Consider the following 17,942-nt stretch of genomic DNA (forward strand, 5'->3'; position numbering starts at 1 on the left):
TCCACTGTTTTGTTGACTTCTATGGCTCTTATATCTACTCAGAAATCCCAAACCCCATATAGATGTTTTGTTCTTATCTGTTTAGTTAATCATGGCAAAAAAAAAAAAAAATGTGCTTCTTTTATGTGTGTATTTCATGACACATATAATAACAAAACCTCCAAATACAATCTTTAAATTATTGTACCTCAATTCTGATTTGAATTACATCTCATATTTGCTTTAATTCTTTATGTTACTAGTATCTCATTATTTTGGACTCTCTTTTCCTGTTTTTTTTTTTTTTTTTTTTCTTTCATATTGCTTTGTGGTCTATTACCTGAATTACCTTAGGATATTTTCTTCTTCATTCTACAGGGGTTTTAACAGCTTTGATATTGATGACTGAGGTGCTATTCTCTTTTTATTTTTATGCAATATTTTAAAGATTTTATACTAACATTTTTTTTCCTGTAGTGCAAAGAAAGATCTTTACACACCTTTCTACCCCCAATAAACTACTCTTGCAACTTGCTTCTGGATGCTGTCTCACAAATTATGATCATGTAGAGTGCAGGTTCTGACCCATTTCCCAGTTTCTAGAACCTACAGTCCCACGAACACCCATGCTACCAACACTTCTAGCTCTTTGCCACTTTGGAAAGAGAGGCAATTAAAACCTACATTCCAGAATTATGCTGTTGCCAAATTTTCTTCTGTTTTCACTTCTGCTGACAAAGATGTACTTTAGTGAATATTTCAAAATTCAACATGTCTCTACTAATGACATCCCTCACACCATCATCTTTGCCTGTTTTTCTTGAGATGAGATGTCTGGGGAAGAAAAATGCCCTAGGTCAACTTATGGTTAAATATCCTTTAAAAAAAGGTTATTTATTGGTTTTTTTTTTTTTTTTTTTGATACAGACTCTGGATTCCTGAATGTAGTCTGTCAAAATGGCATTAAGTGCTGTCCTATGTTTTAACTCAATTCATGTCTATATTCCTTAGTTAGGAGCAGTTAATCACTTAAAAAAACTCTGGATGAAGACTATCTGTCTTTAACTTTCGTGTTTCTTTGGTCTATTTCTATTCCCCTTTATGTTTTTTTGAAAACTTAATAGAAAATTGGGAGAGACTGGTTTCAGTTAGTACTGGCTAAAAATACTTTAAAATGGAAGTCTATTCTATTCTATTTTTAAAAACAATTTATTGAAATATAGTTGTTTTACAACGTTGTGTTAGTTCCAGGTGTAGAGCAAAGTGATTCAGTTATACCTATATACATATATGTGTGTGTGTGTGCATATATATATATATGTATATATATATGTATGTATGTGTATTTTAATCCCAAGGTCTATTCTAAATCTTAGAAAACTCTGAAAGCAATATGCTATACAAATTAGAAAGAGTTTCAACATAGATAGATATTGGTGATCTACAGGTGGGAGGTGAGAGTACATTCAGATTTCTGAATTAGGCAACCTGATGTATTAAGTTACCATAGACCTATAGATTGACAATAAATGTATAGAACTGTTAATCAAATGGGAAGAAATAGAATATACAAGTTGTGGGAAATAATTCAGATGCCCTCATTTGGTGCTTGAGTTGACTTTGAGATACTTTAATGGAGAAATCCAAGAGTTAGGGAGATGGATCTAATATTTAAGAGATCTGTTGTTGTTGTCTAGTCGCTAAGTTGTGTCCGACTCTTTTTCAACCCCATGGACTGTATAGTCCACCAGGTTCCTCTGTCCATGGGATTTACCAGGCAAGAATACTGGAGTGAGTTGCCATTTCTTTCTCCAGGGAATATTTCTGACCCAGGAGTGGAACCCATGACCCTTGCATTGGCAGGCAGATTCTTTACCACTAAGTTACTAGGGAAGTGTTTAGGAGATTAACTTCAGATTAAATAAATATTTTAAAGTTGGAAAATAAATAAATAAAATGACATTATCAATGAGATGCCTATGGAATTAAAAGTATGTATAAATAGATAACAACATGTTGTAGAAATAGTCAAACTAAACTTTGACTACATTCATAAGTAAGTTATGTAGTTGATTTGATGATAAAATTGTGCAAAAATGGATATACTTAATGGAAATTATCTTGTATGGCTTTCAAAGTAAAAACAGAAGTCTTAAATGAGCTCAAAATATATTTGGACAATAGGTTGATTTTTACAATAAATTTATGTCCACTATAGATTAATTTGAATTTATGTATCCCATATTATGCTTAAGAATTTCCTATTTGCTAAATTGTTTGATAAATTGTTTCAATAATGTATCTACATGTCCTCCAAAACATACGCAATCCAGAAATACAGTTGCTTCCTCTATGAACCATAAAAATATTATATAGGAGATTTGAAAACATAGATTTCTCTAATACTGCCATATTTATTTGCCATATTTTTTAATTTATGCAAATATTTGCCATATTTATTAATAGAGAGTTATATTACTGTTGAAATATAAGTAATTATCATTATTATTATTATAATTATTATTTTCATTAGGAAGTATAGTATAGTTTTTAACAGCACAAGTTCTAAAGTCTTATTTTCTGATTCTCAGTGTGATCTCTTCCAAATTTTATGACCTTTAGTAATTTATAACAACTTCTGAAGTTCTCTTTGTTTTATCTGTAATAAAAATATCTCTCTCAGGTTTATCATAGGTTCAAATGAAATAATCTTTGTAAAATACCTATAACATTATATAGAACACTGTCTAAGATTCACACAATATTGTACACCTGAACAACCCTATAAGAGATCAAAGACTAGATTAAGGACCAAGGAATACGTGATACAAAAGAAGATTTTTCCCTATTGATTTTTAGCGCAACAAAGGCAGACTCTATAAAGGTAAACAAGGCAGTATTTTAATGTTACAAATTAAAAACAGTATCAAGCTGCAGATTCACAGGACCTGAAGCATCTTCCCTCTAGTTCACTTTAGTAAATAAATGTAATGAGGCAGGATAAACTGATGTTATCTGGGATAGAGTCTTAGGTATATGTGGAACCTGACAAAGAGAGGTTTCCCTGCTAAGTTAAAATGACTTTTCACTTATAATCTGAGTTTAATAATTCTAAAATTCCAAGGCAAAATTAGTCAATTGTTTTCTTAGACCAAGTTCTGCTCATGGTTAAATAGAGTATTTCAGGAAGGCAAATAAAATATAAATCAATTACCAGAAACGTACTGAATATCTACTATGAGCAATGAATTCTTTGAAGCAAAGATTAGCTAAAATTCACTCCTATTCTCATGTAGCAGAATTAAGATTAACTCCCATTCTCAAGTAGAAGTTTACAATCCAGTTGAAGAATAAAATATGTAATAAAAATATTGGTCAGAGTATAAGATAATAAGTGATAAACATCAAATATATTTAGCTAAGTAAATTGAAATTAAATTGAACTCAATATCTTATTTCAGTGATGAAAATCACAGACATAATATTGGTGTAAGAAGCAAGATGCAATTATAAATACTACATGATTCTATTATATCAAGCTCAAGAACAGAGAGAAGTAATTGTAGTACTAGAAGTCAGAACAATGGTTACTGCAGAAGACATTGTTAAGGATGAAGCATTAGGAAGCCTTCTGGGTTGGTGGTAAGGATGTATCAGTTGATCATGGAAGTGGTTACATAGGTGTATATAGATGCCAGACTTAGCTGTACTCTGAAGTTTTGTGAACTTTACTAAATTTATAGTAAACTTAAACTAAAAATAAATTTTGAATTTAGAAAGTCAAGATCAAACAAGAGAATTCCACTCCTGCATACATTAATGCCAATTCTCCATAACTCCACTTTGCCGACTTTCCTCTTGACTGGCATCCCTGGACTTGAATGGGCCCACACCTGGATCTCCATCCCATTCTGCTGCCTTTATTTGACTGCCCTTTCTGGAAATACTTTGATCCTGTTCATAGTCCTCACTGAGCCAAGCCTCCACGAGCCCATGTACTACTTCCTGTCCATGTTGTCCACCACTAACATTGGCTTATGCATCTCAACACTGGTGACAGTACTGGGAATCTTCTGGGTCAATGCCTGGGAAATCAGCTTCAATGCTTGCTTATCACAGATGTTCTTCATTCACCTCTTCACTTTCATGGAATCTTCGGTGCTCCTGGCTATGGCCTTTGACCATTTTGTGGCCATTTCTAACCCCCTGAGATATGCTACCATTCTAACACACACAAGGATTGCACAGATTGGTCTAGCAGTCATCACCAGGGGGACAGCCATTCTGACACCACTAGTCCTGCTTCTTAAACGTCTGTCATTCTGCCATAGTCATGTGCTCCATCACTCCTACTGCTTCCACCCTGATGTGATGAAGCTCTCATGTTCAGATACAAAGATCAATAGTGTATTTGGACTAACTGCAATTATCTCTACTGCTGGGGTGGACTCTGTCTTTATCCTGCTTTCCTATGTCTTAATCATTCACTCGGTTCTCAACATTGCATCCCCAGAGGAGAGGAAGAAGGCCTTCAGCACCTGCATTTCTCATATCATTGCTGTGGCCATATTCTACATCCCTTTGATCAGCCTGTCTTTTGTTCACAGATTTGGAAAAACACGCTCCATCTTATGTGCCCACACTCATTGCTAATGTATACTTGCTCATCCCTCCTGTGATGAATCCCATCATCTATAGTGTAAAAACAAAGCCAATTCAAAAAGTTATGCTCAAACTTTTATGTGTCAAGGGAACTCATCTTTAACAATTCTGCTATCATAAATATCTATTTCAAAGTCAGTGAAGATTTATCACAAATTAGAGTTATCAGTTCAGTTCAGTTCAGTCACTCAGTCATGTCCGACTCTTTCCGACCCCATGAATCACAGCACACCAGGTATCCCTGTCCATCACCAACTCCCGGAGTTCACCCAAATTCATGTGCATGGAGTTGGTGACGCCATCCAGCCATCTCATCCTCTGTCATCTGCCGGGGTCCAGCCTCGGCTGATCCAGGGTGTTCAAAGCGGGGACGGCGTCGGCAAGGATCAGGATACAGTAGCTTCAATTAGATATTAATTAAAGATGTAAAGAGTAATAGAATGAGGATAGCTCAGTAGGAAAATTCAGTGGAGAAAAGAGGCTGAGTAGCTTGGTTTACACGGGAGACAAATAAAACTTCAAGACAAGAAGCTTGCACCACTTACGTAGGCCGCAGTCGTCCTTCCATTCTCCCGAAGGAGAGGAGACACTGAGGCCTCCCCGGTCGGATCTTAGAAGCCCAGGCAAAATTAGTAAGCTTGGTGGGTCCCGCGCTCCAGATGGAGACTCAACCAGAGTTTGAGAGGGAGAAAGACATGGGGAGACCAGTATTTCGAGGAACTGATCCCAATTCTTTATTTTCCAGAGTCTGTTTTTATACACTGAGATGTTATACAAAAGTCACGCGGGGACAGCAGTCCTGACTTTTATTAAAGTCAGGTGCTTCACACAAATGTATACAGAGGTCTTAGGGGTGTTACATCATCTTCTGGCCAAGGGGGCCTGCTGACAATTTATGACCCTCTCCTTGTGACAATGGTCAGTCAACACTTATTTCTCCAGGGGTGATTATTCTTAAAACAGACACCACCCAAATAAAGTTACATTCCTATAGGGTGAGGGTATAGTGGGTTTTAGTTAAGGAAAGAATTTACTTAGCCTAAGGTCTAACGTGATTAATATCAAAGGTTAATACTTATTTCTTCTATATATTCATTAATGTGTGTAAGGGCAGGGGATGTGGAGACTTAGCAACAAACATTGGCTCAACAAATGAAAAACCCTTCACCAATACAATTTCTAATCAGCCCATTATACTTATACTAATAGTTTTCTAACTTTTCTAAGGAACCTGTTTTTAGAAGGTTTAAAGCATGTCGTGCCTCTCACGGTTGGGAGGCTGTGAGCAATCACATGTGGCTGGACAAGCCCATCAGGCAGGCTAGAGAACCTTCAGAGGAGTTTGTAGGTTAAAACATTCTTGTCATGCCCAGGAGTTTTTATTAACTGGAGCTTTAAGTTAACTCCTTCTCTGAAAGAGATGGTGGGGGACAGTCCCCCATAAAGTCAGAGGTGTAGGTGAGAGCACAAAGTAGTAAAGTAGGCAGGCTCTGGTTATGGGGGTAGATGCTCGAGGATTTCCAGGGGGACTCCTGAGGCTCGATCCCGCCTTTGCGTATGTCCAGCCTCCTTCCTCATGACCTTTGCCATGGGCGGAGTACCTCACTCTGGCCCCCAACAGTCATCCCCTTCTCCTCCTGCCCCCAATCCCTCCCAGCATCAGAGTCTTTCCCAGTGAGTCAACACTTCTCATGAGGTGGCCAAAGTATTGGAGTTTCAGCCCCAGCATCAGTCTTTCCAATGAACAGCCAGGACTGGTCTCCTTTAGGACGGACTGGTTGGATCTCCTTGCAATCCAAGAGACTCTCAAGAGCCTTCTCCAGCACCACAGTTCAAAAGCATCAATTCTTTGGTGCTCAGCCATCTTCACAGTCCAACTCTCACATCCATACATGACCACTGGGAAAACCATAGCCTTGACCAGATGGACCTTTGTTGGCAAAGTAATGTCTCTGCTTTTGAATATGCTATTTAGGTTGGTCAGAACTTTCCTTCCAAGGAGTAAGCTTCTTTTAATTTTATGGCTGCAATCACCATCTGCAGTGATTTTGGAGCCCCAAAAAAGAAAGTCTGCCACTGTTTCCACTGTTTCCCCACCTATTTCCCATGAAGCGATGGGACCAGATGCCATAATCTTCATTTTCTGAATGTTGAGCTTTAAGCCAACTTTTTCACTCTCCACATTCAGTTTCATCAAGAGGCTTTTTAGTTCCTCTTCACTTTCTGCCATAAGGGTGGTATCATCTGCATATCTGAGGTTATTGATATTTCTCCTGGCAATCTTGATTCCAGCTTGTGCTTCTTCCAGCCCAGCGTTTCTCATGATGTACTCTGCATAGAAGTTAAATAAGCAGGGTGACAATATACAGCCTTGACGTACTCCTTTTCCTATTTGGAACCAGTCTGTTGTTCCATGTCCAGTTCGACCCGTTGCTTCCTGACCTGAATACAGGTTTCTCAAGAGGCAGGTCAGGTGGTCTGGTATTCCCATCTCTTTCAGAATTTTCCACTAAACATATGCAATTTTATAGTCCAGTGGAACTAAATATTATCCAATTCAGTTATCTCCATGATTTAGTTAATCCCATCTAAGGAAATCTTACCTTTTACACCACTAAAATATGAATTCAGAATCTCACTATCTCTCAGTTAGCCTAATTTTACAGATGACTAACCAAATTCCTTTCTCTAATCATATTTTTGCCCCAAAACACCCATCATTCATTTTGAGATAATTTTCCAAATAGCTGAATCAATTTGTATTAAAATTTAAAAACAAACCAACAAGCATTTCTTTCATGGTTATTCCTCATATACCAACTAAATGAAGAAGAAATTCCTATCTGTGATGAATTCCTCCACAATTCTGGTTCAATTTTGCTATAAAGTTTAATCCGTCTTTTTATCTCTTCACATATTCTGCAAGTCTAAAAAAATCAATCTGCTAAATGCTCCATCATGTACATGCAACTTTCCTAATGGTGCGTTTTACTGTTGACTCCACTTCAATCCTGACAACTGCAACTCCAACTTGAAACTCTACTGATATCTCAAGGCTCCTCTGTAAATATCTTTGTCATTAAGTTTTTCATGATTATTTTGGTGACATCTGATCTCTCCTTCCCATAATTTACCTTTTAAGTGCTTTATCTGTATACTTTTTGCCTTTAAATGTTTTGACTACACATTTGTATATACTTATTATACTTTCCACAAGGCCTTAAATTCCTTAAATTAAAAAAAAAAAAAAAATGCCTTGATTTTCTTTGAAACTTCTACACCACATAGCAAAACATCTCTCACAGAGCAGACATAGTGATAGTTGTTGAGTTGAACTGAACATAATAGACTATCAAATTGTCCTTCTGAACAATTCCAGTGATAAGTTTTCAATTCAGTGTTTGGCATGTATAACATAAGAAATCGCTCTTCTTATCCCAGTTTTTCTGCCTGTGTTATCTAGTAATTGATCAGTTCTGAATTTCTCCATCATATAGAGAAAGGGTTGCTTTGGAACTTGAGATTGCACTCTCAGGAACTTATCCCAGTTTCCATAAAGCTCAATTTGACTAAGAATAATTTAAGCCATTTTTTAAAAATTGAATGTGTTTTCCAGAACTGCTGCTATTAGGTAAGTTTGGGAATTTTTTCCAATGCCAGAGACAAAAACTTATAAACCATCTTCAAATGCTCACTTTCCTTTTGCTTCTGCATGCAATGAATCTGTATTTCTTGACTGTTCTAACACCAAAATATCTCTTTCATCTCCAACACTTAACTTTCTACACTAAATCTTGGCTTCCTTTTAAGTTTATAAACTTCTAAAATTGTCCCTTTTCCTCCTGTTTGCTGTCAAGTAGTCAGAAAAAAAGCTTTGTAAATGGCTTTTGAATTAAATTTTAGTTATACAAGAAATAATAATAAATATATTCCCACTAATAAAAGATGTTATAGAAAAAGCCAAAGTCCTCCTTGATATAGTCCCTCAAGTTCAATCATTCAAACTTCCCCATAGGTAACCACTTTATGAATTTTATTTTTATCCTTTTTTGTTTATGCATGTGTACTCATAAACTTAGAAAAAAATAAAATGTAAAGCAATTTTTTTCATTTGTATTTCAGACAGTACTTTCCTAGGGATGTTCTGCCTGTTATTTCAATAACTACATAAAACCAAGTAGAGAAATTTGCCATTGCCCAGAATTCCTCTCTTTCACTCTTCCTTCATATCTCCTATTCAACACATTCCTAGGGATTAGCTCAGTGTGGTTTCAAACCTCATATCTATTTGGTAAATTAGCACTGAGCTGCTACTTTGTATAGATGTAGAAATGCTTCAAAATGCTATCTCGAAGATTTATTTCCCCAGACTCAATTAAATACCCTCCCTCAATTACTCTAGCTCATTGCCAAGCAATGCCCTGCATTTGCTAGTCTGATCGGTCCCACTCTACTACACTCTCTCACTTCTTCACTGATGATGATAAGACAGTGGCACACTATGCCATCTGAGATATCACCAGCTCAGAGTTTTGTACCCACAAAAGTAGAACAAATAAAACTAAGGACATGGCCATCCCAAATTACATTCTTATTCATTTTCCAGTAGTAACATGCATCTAGTATCTCTAATAAAACAGACTTTAGGATGGATATTGAGGCTATAAATGTGAACAAAATTAGCTTCTTACTTTAAGTGAGCTATTGCTTAGTAAGGAATATAATTTGCAAAGATGCAGTTGCATTAAAATGCTTATTATAGATGTTCCTGCTTTCCAGGAGACTTAGTAAAAGACAAACATTGACTAATTCAATTTACAAAGACCTTTAAATAGCAATTCTACTTTATTATAACCATGGTATGAAATCATAAACCATAAATGATAGGAGCAAGTTAAAATGAGAAGTAATAATGTGGTATATTAATTGAATTAATAATTCAATGGGAATGTTGTATCCACTATATACAATTTTAACTGACATTCAAATTTTAAAGAAAATACCTCTTGTCTGTAATATATTCCCCAAAGGCCTTTCCATAGGATTGTAATACAGGCTAGATACATATTGATGTATGGGCATCTTATTAAAAATACAGATCCCTGGTTCATCCACACAGTGGTTGCTAAAAAGAGCTATCAAGCCACAAAAGACATTGACGAACCTTAAATGGATACTATAAAGTGAAAGCAATCAATCTGAAAAGGCTACGTATTATATAATTCCAACTATATGACATTTTGGCAAAAAGGTAAAACCATGGAGACAAGAACTTAAGGAGAGGGAAGGATGAATAGAAGGAGCAGAGAGAATTTTTAATACATGTCATTATACATTTTTCAAAATATGTACCATGAACCACGCCAAGAATGAATCCTAATGTAAACTATGAACATTGAATGATAATGGTATGTCAGTGTTGGTTTATTGATTGCAACAAATATATCATTTTGGCGCGGGATGTTGAGGGTGGGGGAGGCTGTGCATGTGTTGGAATGGGATGTATATGGCGTTGTGTAATTTTCACTTAATTTTTAAAACTAATTGTTGAAACTTATTTTCAGCTGTGCTGGATCTTCGGTGCTGTGGGGGCTTTTCTCTAGTTGGAGCAAGCAGGGGCTACTCTCTCCTTGTGGTGCCTGGGCTTCCCACTGTGGTGGCTTCTCTTGTTGAGCGGCACAGTCTCTACATTGCGTGGGCTTCAGTAGTTGTGGTTCCTGGGCTCCAGAGCACAGACTCAGTAGTTGTGGTGCATGGGCTTAGTTGCTCTGCAGCTTGTGGGATCTTCCCGGACCACAGATGGAACCCCCGTCTCCTGCATTGGTGGAAGGATTCTTTACCACTGAGCCACCATGGAGGTCCTTCACTTAATTTTGATATGAAACTAAAACTGCACTAAAATAATCAAAATCTAGGGATTTCTCTGGCTCCAGTGGTTAAGACTTTGCCTTCCAATGCAGGGGATCTGTGCTTGATCTCTGGTCAGGGAGCTAAGCTGCCACCTGCCTCATGAACGGAAAACTAAAAACATAAAACAGAAGCAATGTTACAATAAACTCAATAAAGACTTCAAAAAAAATTTTTTTAATCTACAAAAATTCACCCTCCTTCAACTCCCCCTTCAGAATATATTATTTTACCAGTTCTGGCTTAAGAATCTATATCTATAATATGATTCCTCAGGTATATCTAAAAGTTAGCCAGTTTGGGGAGCCACTGATATATAACAGGATACAACAAGGTGTTGTACAATATCTGTGGTATATTCGTTATCTCCAATCTAAATTTATTTGTTTTGAGGTCTACCTGTGAAGGAAAATTTAAATCTTCCTCTATGTGAAATGTGTGCTATGTGATGAGTCACTTAAGTCATGTCTGACTCTGTGCAACCCTATAGACTGTAGCCAACCAGGCTCCTCTGTCCTTGGGATTCTCCAGGCAAGAATAATGGAGCAGGTCACCATGCCCTCCTCCAGGGGATCATCCAACCTAGGGATCAAACCCGAGTCTCCTGAGTATCCTGCATTCCAGGCTGATTCTTTACCACGGAGCCACTGGGGAAGCCCCGTCTGTGGAATAACCGGATCTAAAATCCTAATATAGGAGGATGATATTTTTTCTTCTCCAGCATGCATGGAAACTGTATTTGCAGACTTTTCATGTTTATTCAATATTTATATTTTCCTGTCATATAATTTCAATATGAACCATCGTAAGTCAAAAAGAAAACAACCTCAGCAATCATAGTACACTAAACATTGTGGGAGAGCTAGCCAATTTAGGCATGCAGAGTGATTCTAAAGAACAAAGGCGGCAAAACAAGCAAATACAACTGGCCAGAGAGATCCTTAGGAAGAGGGTTTTCTGATGGGTAAATGAGTATCCCAAGAGAGTGGGTTCTTTATAGAGAACCCCTACTCTGGGAACTGAAGGAGATCACACAGCCCTGTCTCCTCCTCACCCTCTTCACTTGACGTAAGTACAAGGGTATCAGAGAAACATGGATGTGTATTAATGTTGGAAGGTTTATGTGGACTCATTCTGCTGTAAGAGATTTGGCTTCTTCAGCGGAAGTACTTTTAAGAGGAAATTATTATAGCCATGCAAACAAAAGATGTTGTAGAATTGCCTTTGATTTAAGAATTTACCATACGATGTGCTCCTGAAACTATCACAACATTGTTAATCGGCTATATTCCGTTACCTGAAAACAATAAAATGCTATTTTATTGTTTTCAGTGCAGCTTAGAAATAAAGAACAGATATTCTTTCCAATGTACTGAATCTCCATTCTGAAAAATTTATAAACAATGAAATTCTGAAAATCAAAAAGTAATCCAGGTTATGTGGTCAATTTGAAAACTGACTAGGAGTCCTTAGAAAAGATATCTAAAATATATTATTCATGATACTGAACACAGAGAGTTCAAATAGCCCAAAGAGCTGAATTTCAGTCATCAATATATAATTCTGCCATGAAAAGTGAGATTTGATTTCTTTAAGTGAAAATATTGACTATGGGATATCTGGGGTCATATGCTCAAATCCTAGGGTTGAGCTTCAAAGAGATAAATAATTTATCAAAAACTAATAGTGATTTATTAGTAGTAGAGCATGAAAGTTTCATTAGTATCTTCCTTATAACAATATTGTTCCATTCAGAATAACAGACTATAATACTCTTCAAGAGATCAAGATATTCAAGCCAGACTGATATCAAAGAGATGCATTTGAAGTCACTTAAGTTAAATATGCCAGCATTGACTATGGAAATGAATAGGACTAATTTTTAGTATTTTAGCTCAAATCTATGATTCCAGCAGGTCTCATTATACAATGTTAATCTTACCAGTCATCTTAATAATTTAGCATGTGAGCAAATAATGCTTTTTCATCTCCCTTGAATGTTGATAAGGAAATAAGTTTTAGTAGAACAATAGAAATCAGAACACACACCAAAAAATCTACAAAAGCACCAAGTGTTTGAAATGCTAATGTCTATGCATTTACACAATTATTTAGAGACAAAGAAAGATGGCAGCATATGGCTGTTGAAGAAAAAAAAATCACATGAATAATTGACATTTTAGTAACTGCATATATATGTAACATAAAAGTTTATTTATTTAATGTTATTCTACCAATTTTACCACCATCGAGAAGCATTGGTATGTACCATGGTGGACTTTAACAAATTTTGAATCTACCAAGATGGAATTCAAAGCCTAGCTTTTCCATTGTATGAAATATTACAAAATTTATTTCTCTAATTTTTACTTTGCTGGATGAAAAGCCTGAGTCTTAAAAACAATATGATTTTCAAATTAAAGAAGATTCTTCACTTAAAGAGCTAAATAACAGGCCTGATATACTGTGGAATTCTATGAATGATAGGTCTTAACTTCCTTTCAAATAACTCTAACTATTAACATCTCCAGTTTACCAATGTTATCAAGAATATTATGTCCTCTGATTTCAAAATTTTTGCATATTAATTTTTCATGATGCCATAAAACTGAGTGAGAATTTGATTTAATTTTATTTAATATACTTTCCATCAAATAATTATAAAATTAATAGAACATTAATCATTTTATATCATGACAGTAGCCATTCCATAATCAATAAAACGTGCACTTCAATTTTTCTGTATGTGGAGCCCTTTTAGAATCTCTCATATATTTAAGATACTAAGTAGTGTCCATAACCATGTACCAGTCTTTTTAAATTGCAACTGCATAGAATAAGAAAACAATCACGTAGATGACTAATTCAATCACCTTAATATATTAACATCAAATGACAAGACCAGGCTCTGTAAGGGTATTGTTCTGAGACTGTAGGCAAGTAAAGGGTGGCGGTAATTGCAATAAGACTAGGCTGAAGAGGGAGTATCTAATACCAGGTATCTGCACGCTTTACTCTTAACCCTGAAATTTAATACAGTTGCCTCTGAAAGGAGTAATTGCTAAAGGCAATATCACAGAGAATTATCTTTACCAGTTATGTTTCAACACAACTACAATGACAACAGATATAAAAGGAAAAAAATCAAGATCAGAAATGTAACTCTAGATTAGAAATGACCCAATCAAGTCAGGGGTAAGATCCATTGACCAAGAAATAATAAATTAAGATATCTCAACATGTATAAAAGTATTTCCTCAAAAAATTCCTTCCTAGAAAGACTATATATTTTTAAATGTATGATAAATTTCCACAATAATGCACTAGAATTAATACAAATATTCTAGCATATGATTTATTTTTATTAAGTAATACAACTTTCTTTTATAACCTATTATTACTTTGAGGTCTCCATTAACTTCTTGGTATTTTCAGATTATCTTGATCCAATTCTCCTTTATGTGGGGAGTACAAAGAAAGGGGGGAAAAACTCTTAGGATCAAAGTGGAAGATGACAAAAAGTACTCTTGAGATACTATTACAAATGCCCTCTTCTCTATTACAAATCAGGAGACAAGAGAAGTTCAGTACAGCAAAGAAAGCCTAAAGACTAGGGAGAAAAAAAGTGGAGATAAGGTCCTAAGGAAAATCTCCAATTTGATTTACCTAACTGCAGTTAATAAAAATCACAATGAATTTACTGAATGGTGTTTTCATTTATCATTATAGGACATTTTATTTCAACACTATTATTCATCCATAGTATAAATGTCACCTTTTCCTAACATTACTTCCTCTGCTCTGATCTTTTTACTGACGGGAGTTCCAGGACTAGAAGCTGCCCATGCCTGGTTTTCCATCCCTTTCTGCTGTCTCTGCATAACTGCCTTACCTGGAATGGTATAATTCTATTTGTCATCATCCCTGAGTCAAGTCTCCCACCGACCTGGGATTGTGTATTTCAACACTAGTCACCATGCTGGGTATATTCTGGTTCAACGCAAGACAGATCAATTTCAATGTCTGCGTTGCCCAGACATTCTTCTTTCAACTTTTTACTGTCATGGAGCCTTCAGTGCCCCTGGCAATGGCCTTTGATCGTTTCATTGCTATTTGTAACCCTCTGAGATATGCTGCCATTCTGATTGATTCCAGAATTATCAAAGTATGGTTTGCCATCCTAGTCAGAGGCACAGTGATCCTAATGCCTATGGCCCTACTTGTTAAATATCTATCCTTCTGAAAAATCCATGTGCTCCATCATTCTTATTGCTTCCATCCTGATATAATCCAGCTCTCATGTTCTAACAATAAGATCAATGGTGTTTAAGAACTTACTGTCCTCATAGTTACTGCAGGAGTGGACTCCATCTTTATTTTTCTCTCCTATGTCTTGATTATTAAGGCCAAGCTGAGCATTACTTCCCCAGAGGAGAAGCATAAGGCCTTTAAGACATTTGTCTACCTCATATGGGCTGTTTCCATCTTCTACATCCCTCTCATTAGCTTGTGCTTTGTCCATAGATTTGGGGAAAAGGCGCTTCCTTATGCACACACTTTTTTTTTTTTAATTGAAAGATAATTGCTTTACGGAATTTTGTGGGTTTCTGTCATACATCAAGCAGCAGCAGCCATAGGTGTACCTGTGTCCCCTCCCTTCCAAACCTCCCTCCCAACTCCTTGCCCCATCCCACCCTTCAGCCTGTCCCAGAGCCCGTGTCTGAATTCCCTGAGTCGAATAGCAAGTTACCATTGGCTCTCCATTTGACATATGGTAATGTAAGTTTCCATGTTACTCTCTCCATACATCTCCCCCCTCCCTCCTCTCCTTCCCCACATCCATAGGTCTGTTGTCTAAGTCTGCCCTGAAAACGAATTCACCAGTGCCATCTCTTTAGATTCCATATATATGTATCAGTATATGATACTGGCATTTCTCTTGCTGACTTACTTCACTCTGTATAATAGGCTCTAGGTTCGTCCACTTCATTGGAACAGATTCAAATGCGTTCCTTTTTCATGACTGAGTAATATTCCACTGTATATATGTACCACAGCTTCTTTATCCAATTGTCTGCTGAAGGAGATCTAGGTTGCCTCCATGTTCTGGCTATTGTAAATAGCCATGCAATGAACACTAGGGTACACCTGTTTTTTTCAATTTTGGTTTCTTCAGGATATATGCCTAGAAGTGGGATTTCTGGGTCATACGGTGGTTTTATTTCTAGCTTTTTAAGGAATCTCCATACCATCTTCCATAGTGTCTATATCAGTTTATATTCCCACCATATATTCCAAATATGAATATATCAGTTTATATTTATTCTTTTTTTAATATTTTATTTTATTTTTGAACTTTACAATATTGTATTGGTTTTGCCATATATTAACATGAATCTGCCACAGGTATACATGTGTTCCCCATCCTGAACCCTCCTCCCTCCTCCCTCCCCGTACCATCCCTCTGGGTCGTCCCAGTGCAGTAGCCCCAAGCATCCAGTATCGTGCATCAAACCTGGACTGGCGACTTGTTTCATATATTATACATGTTTCAATGCCTCTCCCAAATCATCCCACCCTCTCCCTTTCCCACAGAGTCCAAAAGACCGTTCTATACATCAGTGTCTCTTTTGCTGTCTCGTATACAGGGTTATTGATACCATCTTTCTAAATTCCATATAAATGCATTAGTATACTATATTGGTGTTTTTCTTTCTGGCTTATTTCACTCTGTATAATCGGCTCCAGTTTCATCCACCTCATTAGAACTGATTCAAATGCATTCTTTTTAATGGCTGAGTAATACTCCTTTGTGTGTATGTACCACGGCTTTCTTATCCATTCATCTGCTGATGGACATCTAGGTTGCTTCCATGTCCTGGCTATTATAAACAGTGCTGCGATGAACATTAGGGTACATGTGTCTCTTTCAATTCTGGTTTCCTCAGTGTGTATGCCCAGCAGTGGAATTGCTGGGTGATACTACAATTCTATTTCCAGTTTTTTAAGGAGTCTCCACACTTTTCTCCATAGTGGCTATACTAGTTTGCATTCCCACCAACAGTGTAAGAGGGTTCCCTTTTCTCCACACCCTCTCCAGCATTTATTGCTTGTAAACTTTTGGATCACAGCCATTCTGACTGGCGTGAAATGGTACCTCATTGTGGTTTTGATTTGCATTTCTCTGATAATGAGTGATGTTGAGCATCTTTTCATGTGTTTGTTAGCCATCTGTATGTCTTCTTTGGAGAAATGTCTATTTAGTTCTTTGGCCCATTTTTTGATTGGGTCATTTATTTTTCTGGAGTTGAGCTGTAGGAGTTGCTTGTATATTTTTGAGATTAGTTGTTTGTCCGTTGCTTCATTTGCTATTATTTTCTCCCATTCTGAAGGCTGTCTTTTCACCTTGCTTATAGTTTCCTTTGTTGTGCAGAAGCTTTTAAGGTTAATTAGGTCCCATTTGTTTATTTTTGCTTTTATTTCCAATATTCTGGGAGATGGGTCATAGAGGATCCTGCTGTGATGCATGTCAGAGAGTGTTTTGCCTATGTTCTCCTCTAGGAGTTTTATAGTTTTTGGTCTTACGTTTAGACCTTTAATCCATTTTGAGTTTATTTTTATGTATGGTGTTAGAAAGTGTTCCTGTTTCATTCTTTTACAAGTGGTTGACCAGTTTTCCCAGCACCACTTGTTAAAGAGGTTGTCTTTAATCCATTGTATATTCTTGCCTCCTTTGTCAAAGATAAGGTGTCCATAGGTATGTGGATTTATCTCTGGGGTTCTATTTTGTTCCATTGATCTATGTTTCTGTCTTTGTGCACACACTCCTATGGCCAATGTGTATTTGCTTATTCCACCAGTGATGAATCCCATTATCTACAGTGTGAAAACCAAATAGATCATTAGGACCATTAAAAAACTCCTTTTTCCCAAGGGATTTGAGTTTGACTCTAACAACTCTGCAATAAAAGCTACTCCTTAGCTATGGCTTCTAAAACTTGGTTTAGTTAATATCATCTATTATCTGTAACTCGAAAGCAAAAAAAGTAGAAGGTTGTGTGGGTGGGGTGGGGATGTAGTTTGGTGGAAATTTACATTTTTTAGTGTTTAAATTTTATTTATTTATTTATTTTAATTGAAGTATAGTTGTACAATATTGTAAAAGTTACAGGTGTATGATACAGTGATTTACAATTTTTAAAGCGTATACTCCATTTATCATTGTTATAAAATATTGACTATATTCCCCATGTTGCACAGTATATTCTTGTAGCTTATTTCATATATACTAGCTTGTACCTTTTACTCCCCTAACCTTATATCGCCCCTCATCCCTTCCCTTTGCCCAGTGGTGAACACTAGTTTGTTCTCTATATGTGTAAGTCTGTTTCTTT

The 17,942-nt window shown here is 36.4% G+C and overlaps 2 pseudogenes; both read left to right on the forward strand.

Moving 5' to 3' along the window:
• Window positions 1–3,743: 3,743 nt before the first annotated feature.
• On the forward strand, window positions 3,744–4,744 carry LOC147358138 (olfactory receptor OR51C1-like; annotated as a pseudogene).
• Window positions 4,745–14,316: 9,572 nt separating this feature from the next.
• Window positions 14,317–17,530, forward strand: LOC147358139 (olfactory receptor OR51C1-like; annotated as a pseudogene).
• The last annotated feature ends 412 nt before the right edge of the window (window positions 17,531–17,942 follow it).

Source organism: Bos grunniens, chromosome 15, assembly GCF_055505025.1.
Source record: "Bos grunniens cultivar Pamir isolate PY7600 chromosome 15, Bosgru_T2T1.0, whole genome shotgun sequence".
NCBI classification, from domain to species: Eukaryota; Metazoa; Chordata; class Mammalia; order Artiodactyla; family Bovidae; genus Bos; species Bos grunniens.